The following is a 12192-nucleotide window of genomic DNA, read 5'->3' as shown; positions in this document are numbered from 1 at the left end:
AGGGATGTCAAATAGTGAATGAGGCTAAGCCATATGGGGAAGATGTCACAATAGAAAAGCTTGAATGTATGGGCCATATACAGAAGAGGATGGGATCAAGGCTGCGAGAGTTGAAGAGAAAGACAAAAGGGAAAACAATAGGTGACGGTAAGGTGCTTGGGGGAAAGAAAAGACTAACAGACGCCCAAATAGACAAATTACAAACATATTATGGCCTTGCAATAAGAAGAGGTGTAAAGAATGTAGAAGAAATGAAGAAAAATATTTGGGCCACCTACTTTCATAAACTCTCCACTAATGAAAATCCTCAACACGGTTTGTGTCCGAAAGGCGCAGACTCGTGGTGCGGTTATGAGAAGGCTAAGGCTCAAGGTACAGTTTATGACCACAAAGGTAGCCTACCTCAAGAGATAATGTTAGAAATAAAATACATCTACAGGGCACTAACAAATTCTGAGTTGTTAAAAAAATGTTTACACGGACATACGCAGAATCCAAACGAGAGCTTCAACAATGTTGTATGGGCCAAAATTCCAAAACGGGTCTTCGTAAGGCTGGATACGTTGAAACTTGGTGTATATGATGCTGTCATTTCGTTCAATGATGGAAATAGTGGCAAACTTGATGTTTTCCAGAAGCTTGGACTAAGTTTATGTGATAGGTCAGTGAGTACTTTGCGCGGAATTGATGAATTGCGACAGAGGAAAAGTGAGAAAGCTGAGGAAGGAATAACGAAAGAAGCCAGACAAGAAAGAAAAAGAAGAATGGTTCAAAATGAAAAGGATGATGAAGCAGATGGACCCCAGTATGGCCCAGGACTTTCCTAAGGTAGGCCTAGAGCCTCATTTTGTCTTGTTTTTACAATAAATGCGATTTCCGGAAAGTTAGCCTTTTTCTCATAAAGGTACATTTTTCTCAGGAAGTATTCAAGATACAGTACTGAATTTTTCCCACATAATCTATAGGCTATTGCCAACAATCAGACCCAATTTCATGCAATTTGCAATCTTAGTTTTGCTGCTATAAAAATTTTACCAAACGCTTACGTGATTTTTGAAATTGATTTGGAAAAAAAATTTTTTCACTAGGAAAAACATTTTGAAAATTATCCAAGTTGGGTCTGATTACACAAAATAAGGTAATAAACAAATGTTGAAAAAATTATGACTGTAGCCTAAGTACTTTCTGAGAATAATGCAACTTTGCTAACATGGGGAAGATGGGCGTTCCGATTCCCCTTAAGACCAGTAAAAGCTGGCAGCAAGTCCTGGAGGGCGAAGAAAAAGAATTTCAGCATCTTCTTCTTCATGAAACACATTTTTAACGAGTCCAAAGTACCACTTTCCATCGTAGTTTGCAGCCACATAATCGTTTAAAGATGGTTGAATGCAGACCCAATCCGTAGCAGAATCAAAAGAAAACATTGGAGTAGGATTAGGACTATCAGTAGTCCTCCTTATTTCAATTTCATTTGTATTTAATAGTTTGAAATAATGGAAACTTCTAGTACCGGGAATAGTCTTGGTGGTTAAAAATCGTGACACTAACTCCAATCTGAAAGCTTCAGCATTTTTTGTGTCAATAAAGTGAAAGTTTATTTTTTCAATGTTGACTTTACAGATGTCATAAACTGCAGTTGCTGTCTTGATTTGATTTTCATCTGAAAGTTGAAGGCTGACTTTTCTCAAAATTCTCTTAACAGTTCCTCCCAAGCCATCACATATTGATTTCCCGTGGCTTGTTGCAAAGAATGAATGTTCGGCTTTCGTCCCAAAGTCTTCATGATGGTTTGTTAGGTTTTTGAAACTATTTCTATTTATTTTTGTATTGACCAGCACAGCTGTCAGTGAAATAATGAACTTGGTTTATTTCGGGATGATTTTCTTTCAGCCATTTCGAAATTTCTTTTTGTACGTAATTCACAAAACAAGTGTCATGTTGTAAATCATAACTTATGAAACAATGGTTGGAAATTACAACTTTATCATCCTTTTTCAAGTAGAGACCAACTGGATGAATTATGCATCCACCTCTGTTCCAGTGATAACTTTGGATGTCATTTTGAATGGTGTCAGAATAATTTTCACTGAAATCCATTACTACAATTGCTGTATTCAAAGGCGGATCTTCTTTCAGTTTTTTGAAAGTTTTAGACTGTAATTTTGTAATATATGAATGTGGGATTAGGTTTTCTACAGATTTGCTCAGTAAAGAAATAAAGTCTTCAACGCTGATTGATTGCTTAACCATTTCTGTCCTGTCAGTATTAACCCATTGGCTTATAATTATTTCTTCTTCTAAATCATAACCTTCGCTCAATTTTGCAGTTAAGTATTCAATCACGGCATCATCAGACGGACAGTTGTCACAATGGCGTAGCATACACTCACTGTTTTCAACAATACAAACCAACATCTTGATCAAATCTTTGTAACTTTCTTCAATATTTACAGAATCTAGTAACAATTTCACATTCTGGTGTATGCTGCATACACATACTGTATGGGTACCTGCTGACCCAGCAAGGACACACCACATTGGTCTTAAACTGCAAAATTTCGAGAATCCTATTTTCAAGTCGGGGCATTCCCATTTAAAACAAGAGTAAAGCTCTCAAATTACTGAGAATAAGTCATTTTTGCATATAAATATTTTTTTAATGCTCACTTTATATTTTGCTCCGGTTAAAACTCTTGAATTCTCATCACTTTGGTAAAAGTCTGTCACAAGTTTAACTGTGTTTTCGGAGAGTGTGTTACCTTTTTTAGGGTCATGGATAGCTAGGATACCTTTCTCTCGTTTAAGTTTTCTTGCTTGTTTTACCATATATTCGGTCACCTGAAATTCTGGAGCAACTTTTTTCTGGTTCTAAAGTCAGAATCTGGACTTTTCGGGATCTCCCAACAGACATAAGTTTTTCTTTTAAAAGGCCCACGATCTTATCAAAATCTGCTTTTTTGATAACATTTCTTTCATCTTCTTTTTCGTCTTCTGACATTTCAGTGTCATAATCTAGAGCTTTGGAGATTTTTTTCTTTACTTCTTTTGTTACTTTTTCAACTTTTCTTTTGTAATACGATCCCTTACTATGTGATGACAAATTATGAAGTTTAATTGGAGTTAAACCCAAATCATCTAAGGCTGCATTTGTTTGTGAAAGGGAGACATTTCTAGATTCAAATGAATCCAATTCAATTATTAGTTCGTCATCAGATTCATTTTCAGTGATTTCAGTTTTTTCTTTACCGAAGTTTCGACATGAAGGGCATATCTTTGTCCAGGATTAATAAAAATATTTTTTTCACACAATTGTTTTGAAAAACTTACACTTCTTAGTGACTTTTTTATTGGCTTTTTGTGTTTTTTGTAATGGATCTATGCATACTGTTTGATATTTTTCAAACACATTGAGAAAGTAGTAGCTGTGATGGGAACACACATTTTTAAATTCAATTAAATTGATTCCAGATCTAAGTTGAATTAATTATTTTTCTTCCTCAGTTAATTCTGATAGATTGTAATTTTTTGGAAGGTGTATAAGTTGTCTGAAAACAGTCTGATTGTTTAAATAGTCCAATGCTACAAGCTTGAGGATTTGTCATTTTGATTTCCGCTTACCCCATTTTAAAGTCCAAGAAGAAAAATAGGTACAACCTGTAACTAGCCTATTCACTTAGTTTTACATAATCACTGGAGTCAGAGAAAATTGACTCTTGTTGATTTCCAAAATTAAAAGGTGCATCTTTACTTCAAAACTAAATAGTTTTATTAAAAAACATTTAATGTAAATCACATAGTTATATACTGTAACTGTTATGTTTCACTTTTCACTTACTAAAATTAAAAATCACAATCACTGCACAAGAAGTTTGCACTATAGGTCTTCACTCACTCAAAGCAAGGTCTAAACTGAGGCAGTGTTCAGTGGTTAGCTGTAGAGCTAGGAGCAAGGGCGGATCCAGAGGGGGGGCGCGAGGGGCGCGCGCCCCCCCCTCGGTAGTCACAAATTCAAATTTTTGTTTGTTTATAAAAGATTTAAGCTTAAAGTAATACTATATTGTTCGTTAGTAAAGGGTGCTTTCATCGGCCACACTATTCGTAATTGGTACTGTCGGTGTTTCAAACATACATTTTGTACTTAAGATTGTAGATTTAATTCGTGTATGAGTAGAGGGGAGGTGGTAACAGTGCGTATGATCACCGGAAGGGGTGGGGGAGCGGTGCGTGCGCATGAGTCGTCCTAGTCCGCCCGCCCCAACGATAGGCCTACACCACACCGCCTACTACGGCCACTCAGTTGATTCAGTGCGTACGTTCGTGAATATCGTGAAGTACCCGTTCGCTTGTGTTTAATAGCTTTTTGAGTGTTAACAGATTTTTGTGCAATATGGATCGTTATCTTGTTAAAAGACCAAAGTTAGACAGTGAAGTTCCTTCTTCAAATGTTGAGGTTTCCACCCAGCATGAGGTTACAGATGTGCCGCTGCCACCACAATCGGCGCCATCATCCTCCAATTCACAAGTTAGTATCTCCGGAAACATGTGCTCTTTCGACATCGGGTCTCACATTAACAACATCTCTAAGATGAGTGACCATACTAAGTATAGTATTTTTACTAATCATTGGAAGCCTAAAAAGGACTTTAAGTTTCCTACATCCTCTCATGTAAAACGAGGACGGGAAGAACAAAGAAAAGCTAATATTGGCCATTTTGAAAAGTATCCATGGTTAGTTTTTTCAGAAGCTAAGCAAGGGCTATTTTGTAAATTTTGTGCAGTACTATGCCATCAAAAGTTAGTTGGAGGACAGCATACAGTTTCTTTAAAGAAATTAGTTACTGAACCTCTACAGAAATATGCTAAACTCTCAGGCAAGGACGGAGATTTAGAAAGTCACGCAGCGACACAATATCACAAAGATGCTGAAATTGACGCCAAACATTTTATATCTGTTTTTGAAAACCCTGAGGGAGAAATTCTTAATTTGTTAAACGAAAATAGGAAGGCCCAAACCATGCAGAATCGTGCAAGGCTTGTGCCAATAATTAAAACTATTTTGTTGCATGGTAGGCAGAACATACCCCTTAGAGGTCATAGGGATGATGGCAGTTTGATTGAAGTTGGAGATGATCCAGTACAAAATGACGGCAATTTCAGGGCACTTTTGCGATTTAGAATAGATAGCGGGGATGTTCAGCTTGAAGATCATTTGAAGTCTGCAGGAGCAAACGCCACTTACATCAGCAAGACAACAGCTAACTGCCTTATAAAATGTCAATATGTCTGACATGCGAGGAGCAGTGACAGAAATTAAAAAAATTGCCATAAACAGCACCTTATGTGGCTGCAGTAATCATGCATTGAATTTGGCTATTTCAAAGTGCAATAAAGTCCAAAGCGTGAGAAATGCAGTAGGCACTGTAAAAGAGATTTCTAGATTTTTCACCTCCTCGGCCAAACGGAACTCTATTTTGAAAAAAGTACTGGGACATCAAATGAGAGGATATTGTGAGACCCGTTGGGTAGAACGGCATGAATCAATTTTTGAGTTTACAGAAGACCTAACAAAAATAGCCGAGGCACTTAAAATTGTCTCAAAGTGGAATGATAGCTCAACAGCAAGCAAAGCAAATTGCTTATTGTGCTCTATCTCCACTTGCGAGTTTATAATAACTATGCATTGTCTTAGTGATATAACGGATGCAACCTGTGTTCTTAGTAAATATCTTCAGTCAGAAACCATAGACTTGTGTTCAGCAAGAGACAAAGTAATGCACACAATAAAAGTACTTCAGAATAAAAGGCAAAATCCTGATCAATTCTTTTCTCTGATTTTCAATACTGCTGAAAAGACTATGGAGTCTATGGGCATAGAAGTTCGTATTCCAAGAATTGTGGGACAGCAAGTAAATAGACCAAACTACCCCTCAACGTCCAGTGACAGTCGGGAATGTACAATACAACATTGGAAAAAATCCGCATACATAACAATCCTGGATAACATTATTGCAGATATGACAGATAGATTTTCAAGCGATTCACTGGAGTGTTATATGCTGAACCTAACCGTTCCGACAAACTTGGACAAAATAGTGGATATGAAATCTAGTTTTGAGCCCATATGTATGAAGTATTGCAGTTTAGTGTCATTGAACAAAAACACGATGCTACTGAAACTTATGAACGAAGTATGCTCCCTCAAGAACATTCCTAATTATAATGAATTTAAGACTATAACTAAAGCAATGAAATGTTTTGAAGCATTAAATGAAAACAGCTACCCTCTTCTAAGGGCTTTGGTACAAATTCTGCTTACTCTTCCAATTTCAATAGGTAAGTAATTTTTGTTTATACTATTTTTTCAAAATTATTTATTAGCAGATAATTTCTAAAACCAGTAAAACTAATAGTATTTTCTTAAATCGTGTGGTTGTTAGTAAAAAGTATTTTTTTCATTGGTATGAAACATTTGACCTTTTTTGCCAATCTGTTAGAACTTATTGTTTTTTCCAACAGCAACGGCAGAACGATCTTTTTCAACTCTGAGAAAATTGAAGTCATGGATCAGAACAAGGATGGCAGAGGATAGGTTGACTGGACTCGCTCTGCTAAACGTGCACAGGGACATCGAAGTATGCCCCGAAAAAGTCATTAACAGATTTGCAAGCCAAAAAAACAGAAGACTCGATTTTGTACTTTAAAGATAAAATTTTGTATTTTTACAACTTTTGTCAGATTATATACAGTTTATTGGAAATATTACATTGTTTTCATTTATCACTTTAGCCCTTTTTTTCATTAATATACAATAATAACATTATATGTCAAATTACAGAGCTTTGACTACCAACATGAATCATATGTGTAAAAAATCTCCCAAAATCTCAGACCGCCCCCCCCTCACAAAAATCCTGGATCCGCCCTTGGCTAGGAGCATGAACCAACATGAAAGGATTCTGTTGAGACAAAATAGATGAGTCATACAGGCTGTGTAAATATTAGTGCTTATAATGTCTCTTTTATAAATCTTTGTCATGTCTTAGTTCTGACCCCTTGCTCTATCAATAATTAATTGATTTTAGAAATAATTACAAAAAATAAGTAGATATATAAAATTTTAAACATTTCATAGTTGATACAAACACGATCAGTAGTACGGTAAATAATTTACAATTTATCTTCATAAAGGTTTTGTAAATACTTTTAAATTGAAAGTGACTTGAGTACTAAGTTTAATTGAGTATTTTTATTCTGATAACAACTTAATACAAGAAAAGTTAAAATTTAACTTTAATTTACTTTCAAACCAAATGTTTCAAATTGTGTATTCTTTTAGTTGGTCTGTAATTTTGTTACTCATAAATAATGTTGAATATCAGTCAAACATGTGAAAAAGCCATACATCTTTTTTGTTTATCTGTTAGCCTATGTATCTAGGAGTATGAAAAAAAATATGAACATTCTACCAGGTCTGAAACCTGAGATATTGCAATTTTAGTAAATCCCGACAACGGTTTTCAAATAAAAAAAAATTCTGATTATAATATTTTTATTATTTTTTGGAGTTGAGATAGGTTAGTGAATGTATTTTTTCTTTATTTTAAATATATTAATTAAATATTATGCAAAGTTTCATGGTGATATTTCAAATAGTTTTCATGATATTAATTTTTTATGCTACAAGTTACATTGCGAGACGCGAAATCAGAGGCCTAAAATCGCGTTAAATTAAGAAAATTAAAAAATTTGTAGAAAAAAACTATAAGAGATAGAGAAATAAAATTTTGTATTTACCAATAGGATATCAAATGCATCAATTGTGCCAAGTTTCATCAAAATCTAAAGAGGTGGGTGTCATGACCTGGTTGACTTGACATGGAATGACCCTTTACTTCATGGTGCAAATGTGGCGAGGGTGAAAACAAAACGGTTGGCAACTTTTTGTCTGGACTGTCCAAATAACCCAACGATGTGTCTTCAGTGTTTTAATAAGCATAAGGAATAGCTATAACAAAACTATTAAAAAATAACACCAAATATGTATTTATGAAAAACTTAATTATTCAATAAAACTCATTGCATTATATTGATTTTGTTTCTACCTTAAAAATGGGACGATTTAGCTATAATGACAGTTTTTTGTAAGAAGAGCCTTCCTAGATGCCACAACAATTTGAATGGTCTAACTATAATACTTTCTTTTACAGAATAATTAGAAATAGCATTATTGAGTGTGCCACCGGTGGTACACTACGCACTTTAGAAAAGTCTGCATGTACCACCGGTGGAGCACTACGTCATGAACGTGTTGATGCCTCGTGAGGACGTTAACAATTTCTCATTTGTCTACCAGAATGCTTCCATTATGAAGTTTCCTAACAGAAGACTGAGAGCCGCCCATTCCGCTAGAGCCTTAGTAATAAGGAAGGAGCTCACCTTTGACAAGTGTTGATTTTCATCCTTGGGCTTAAACACAAACAGGAGAGGTGGGGAGATTTTGGACATTCGTGTTTTTATCTACAATTTGTCTATTTTGATTCATCCTTTTCAGATTCTGAAGAAAAAATACGCTTCTTTTCCAGATCCATACTAAAACCCCTTTACAGCTATATTAGGTTTATGCAAATGAGGAGTCGCAATAGCCAATCAATATTTGAACCTGCGCATCGTAATTAAGGTGCAGACCGAAACATCGGGAACAAGTATCCTCGGGAACCTGTCAGCAATAACTTGGCAGGACACCCTACCCTTAGTTCTTCAGGGTCCAATTTTATCTCATTTAACAAAGTCGGGAATACACACACGACTCTATCTCACACGTCGCAACATAAAACTGTGATATTTCTGACTAATAATCACTTCCTGACCAGGGACCGAAGTGACTGGCACCAGGATACATACTACTGTTTACTTTGGAAGAGCAAATTCACATCAGCTACATCTTCTTAAAAGTGCAGCATTTCAAGCACTCCCCGGCAAACAACAGTACGATTCATTAAGGAGAGGAAGGAATTAGGACAAGATAGGATATGTGGTTGAGACAGAGGGAAGTGCTAGAATTACAAGTGTCTAGCACTAGATTGGGGTGAGAAAGGTTGCCGAACTTTTAACGTCTTCCTACGGTACGGGAAGAGGGTGGGTAAGAATGAGGATAATGATTAGGGAGAAAGAGGCAGTTTATCGTCATATCCAGGACGGTAGTCTGCAACTTAAGCCAAGTGATATCTAATTAGACATCTACTCTAGACTAGTTTCCATTCCCATTACTATTACATAATTACTTATGCAGACACCTACGCCAGGTGATATAATGTATATATCAAGTGTAAGCCACGTTCCAATCACATTGTAACTTTAGCCAGGTGATATAAATTTACATGTTTACTTTAAGCTAAATTCTAATCCCCTTATAACTTTATATTACTTACTCTGTAACCTAAGCTAGGTGATTTCTAATTATACATCTACTCTAGACCAGTTGCTACTCCCATTACTACCAATTATTACTTATAGATACCTAAGCCAGAAGATATAAATGTATATATCAACTAAGTTAAATTCCATACCCATTATACCTTTTTATTACTTCACATAACATAGCTATTGTAGGAAGGGTTGATTAAATTTATATTACTTACTCTGCAACTTAAGTCACGTGATATCTAATTAGACATATACTCTACACCAGTTGCTATTCCCATTACTACCAATTATTACTTAAATACAGACACTTAAGCCAAAAGATATAAATGTATATATCTACTGTAAACTACGTTCCAATCCCATTATAACATTATATTACTTTCTCTGCAACTTAAGCCAGGTGATATCTAATTAGACATCTACTCTAGACCAGTTGCTACTTCCATTACTACCAATTATTACTTATACAGACACCTAAGCCAAAAGATATAAATGTATATATCTATAGTAAGCTACGTTCCAATCCCATTATAACGTTATATTACTTACTCTGCAACCTAAGCCAGATGATATCTAATTAGACATCTACTCTAAACTAGTTGCTATTCCCATTACTATCAATTATTACTTATACAGACACCTAAGTTAGAACACATAAATGTATAAATCAACTATAGGCTACGTTCCAATCCTATTATAACGTTATATTACTCACTATGCAACCTAAGCCAGGTGATATTGAATTAAGCATCAACTTTAGACTATGGTTGCTTTTTTCATTACCCCCAAATATTATTTACACAGATACCTGGCCACGAGATATAAATGTATGTATCAACACTGTAAGCTACATTCCAAACCCATTATATTGTATTACTTGCTCTGCAATCTAAGCCAGGTGTTTCTTTTTTCCATAACACTTCCAGTGTGTACCAATTAACCGACATCTTAGATTTAGCATTATTTTTACAAGTGACAATAGGACATTACATATTAAAATAATTAAACTTAACATAAACGAACACTAAAAGTACAGTATGTACATCAATAAACTATATATACAGTTCTAATCAATAAAACTAAGGCTTTGGCTTAAATCACTAATCTTGTCATTATTTATTAGATGTTTATCATGAGAAGGCCTATCATACCTCCTAATAAGAAATAGGAGATAATTACCCACCGTAGTACCCACCAATTGTGTTTATAGTGAAAATATGAATTAACCCATTTAAAATTTTATTAGTTTATCAATGAATGTTAGTGCCACTGGAACAAGTTACTGGAACATAATACCTCAACATGTTATTTTGTAATATGATTAACAAAAGTAGCCTCGGAACAGGTTACTGGAACAGCGGCCACTAGACCTACACAATTACCATTTATTATTCAACTTTGTTTGAATTAATTTGGAACCATTATATCGAACTTAATTATGTTACAGACTAAGGCTATATTACAATGAAGTTATAATACTACTCGTAAAAAAAAATAAAAGCTTTTCACATTGTAGAAAATAAGAAAACTTTGTTTGTTAACTAAGTTTGAGCAGAGTAGTACTTAAAATTACTTAACAGGATAAACATGTCCGACAGCACATAAATCATTCAAATTGATGACTTATTATCGATCATTAGAGTGTTGGACACTTATCATACTGCTGCCGATAATTTGGTATCCTGATTTTATTGTGATGGTGGCAACTTATGGGGAGACTTTGATAAACGGCCTACACTTGTTCAATTGCTATTATCGAGCAATTCAATATATTATCCAACTTGGAATCTCGTACATAACATATTTAAAACAAATTTTACAATAACATTACAAATCAACAAAACCAACTATGGTCTAGACTTAGATATCAAAGAAACCATACAATATAAAATTGTATATTATACAATTTTCCCAGTTTGATATTAATAAGTAACTGCTTTCGTGAAATGGGAGGAAAGAATTCTCCTCATGAGTTACCAAAATCCAAACTCACATGAATCCACTTTTATCAAAGTCTACCCATTTAAAATAACAAATAATAATAATAATAATAATACTTTATTGTCATGGACATATATACATGTATTGACAATTGTCAGAATTGTTGAACGTTACATTGTTCTTAGTCATACTAGAGCAGTAAAAAAAACAAAACTTAGCGGTATAAAATAGTAACAATGCATGTATTGCGTGTAATGTAATAAATGTAACAATTTTAAAAACAACGTAAAATTGATAATAATAAACTAATTAATAAATAAGTATATAAATAGATAACATCACAAAAATTCAACAAAGTTAACAAAAAAATAAAGACTATTAGTAAGAACAGTTAACAAGAACAAAAATAAACTATTTAAAGAGTCAACAAAAGCAAAAAAGGTATTGATCAACGGACAATATATTACAGAGTTATGCCAGGGGTTGTTCTAGGAATTCCTCAATGTTATAAAAAGGATTTGCTAACAGCCAGTCATTGAGTTTTTTTAAAGAAAAACCTTACAACTATACAATTTAACAAAATAACTTAACTTATTATAGACTTTTTTGCACATGACAGAATGGCTATTTAACATTTTACTTAATCGGCATTGTTGAAAACTAATATTATCTTTATTACGTGTATTGTATGGATGTAGGTCTTCATTAAGTATCATTTCTGGTAATTTTTTTAAGGAGTAAGCAGCAAGTTCAAAAATGTAAAGATTGACGACAGTGTTAATTTTTTAAACTAATGAATATAGGCTTTGCAATGATCTAATGGGGCTG

This window comes from Homalodisca vitripennis, chromosome 3 (assembly GCF_021130785.1).
Source record: "Homalodisca vitripennis isolate AUS2020 chromosome 3, UT_GWSS_2.1, whole genome shotgun sequence".
In the NCBI taxonomy this organism is placed as follows: domain Eukaryota; kingdom Metazoa; phylum Arthropoda; class Insecta; order Hemiptera; family Cicadellidae; genus Homalodisca; species Homalodisca vitripennis.
The sequence above is the reverse complement of the archived record's forward strand: the minus strand, read 5'-3'. Positions refer to the sequence as shown.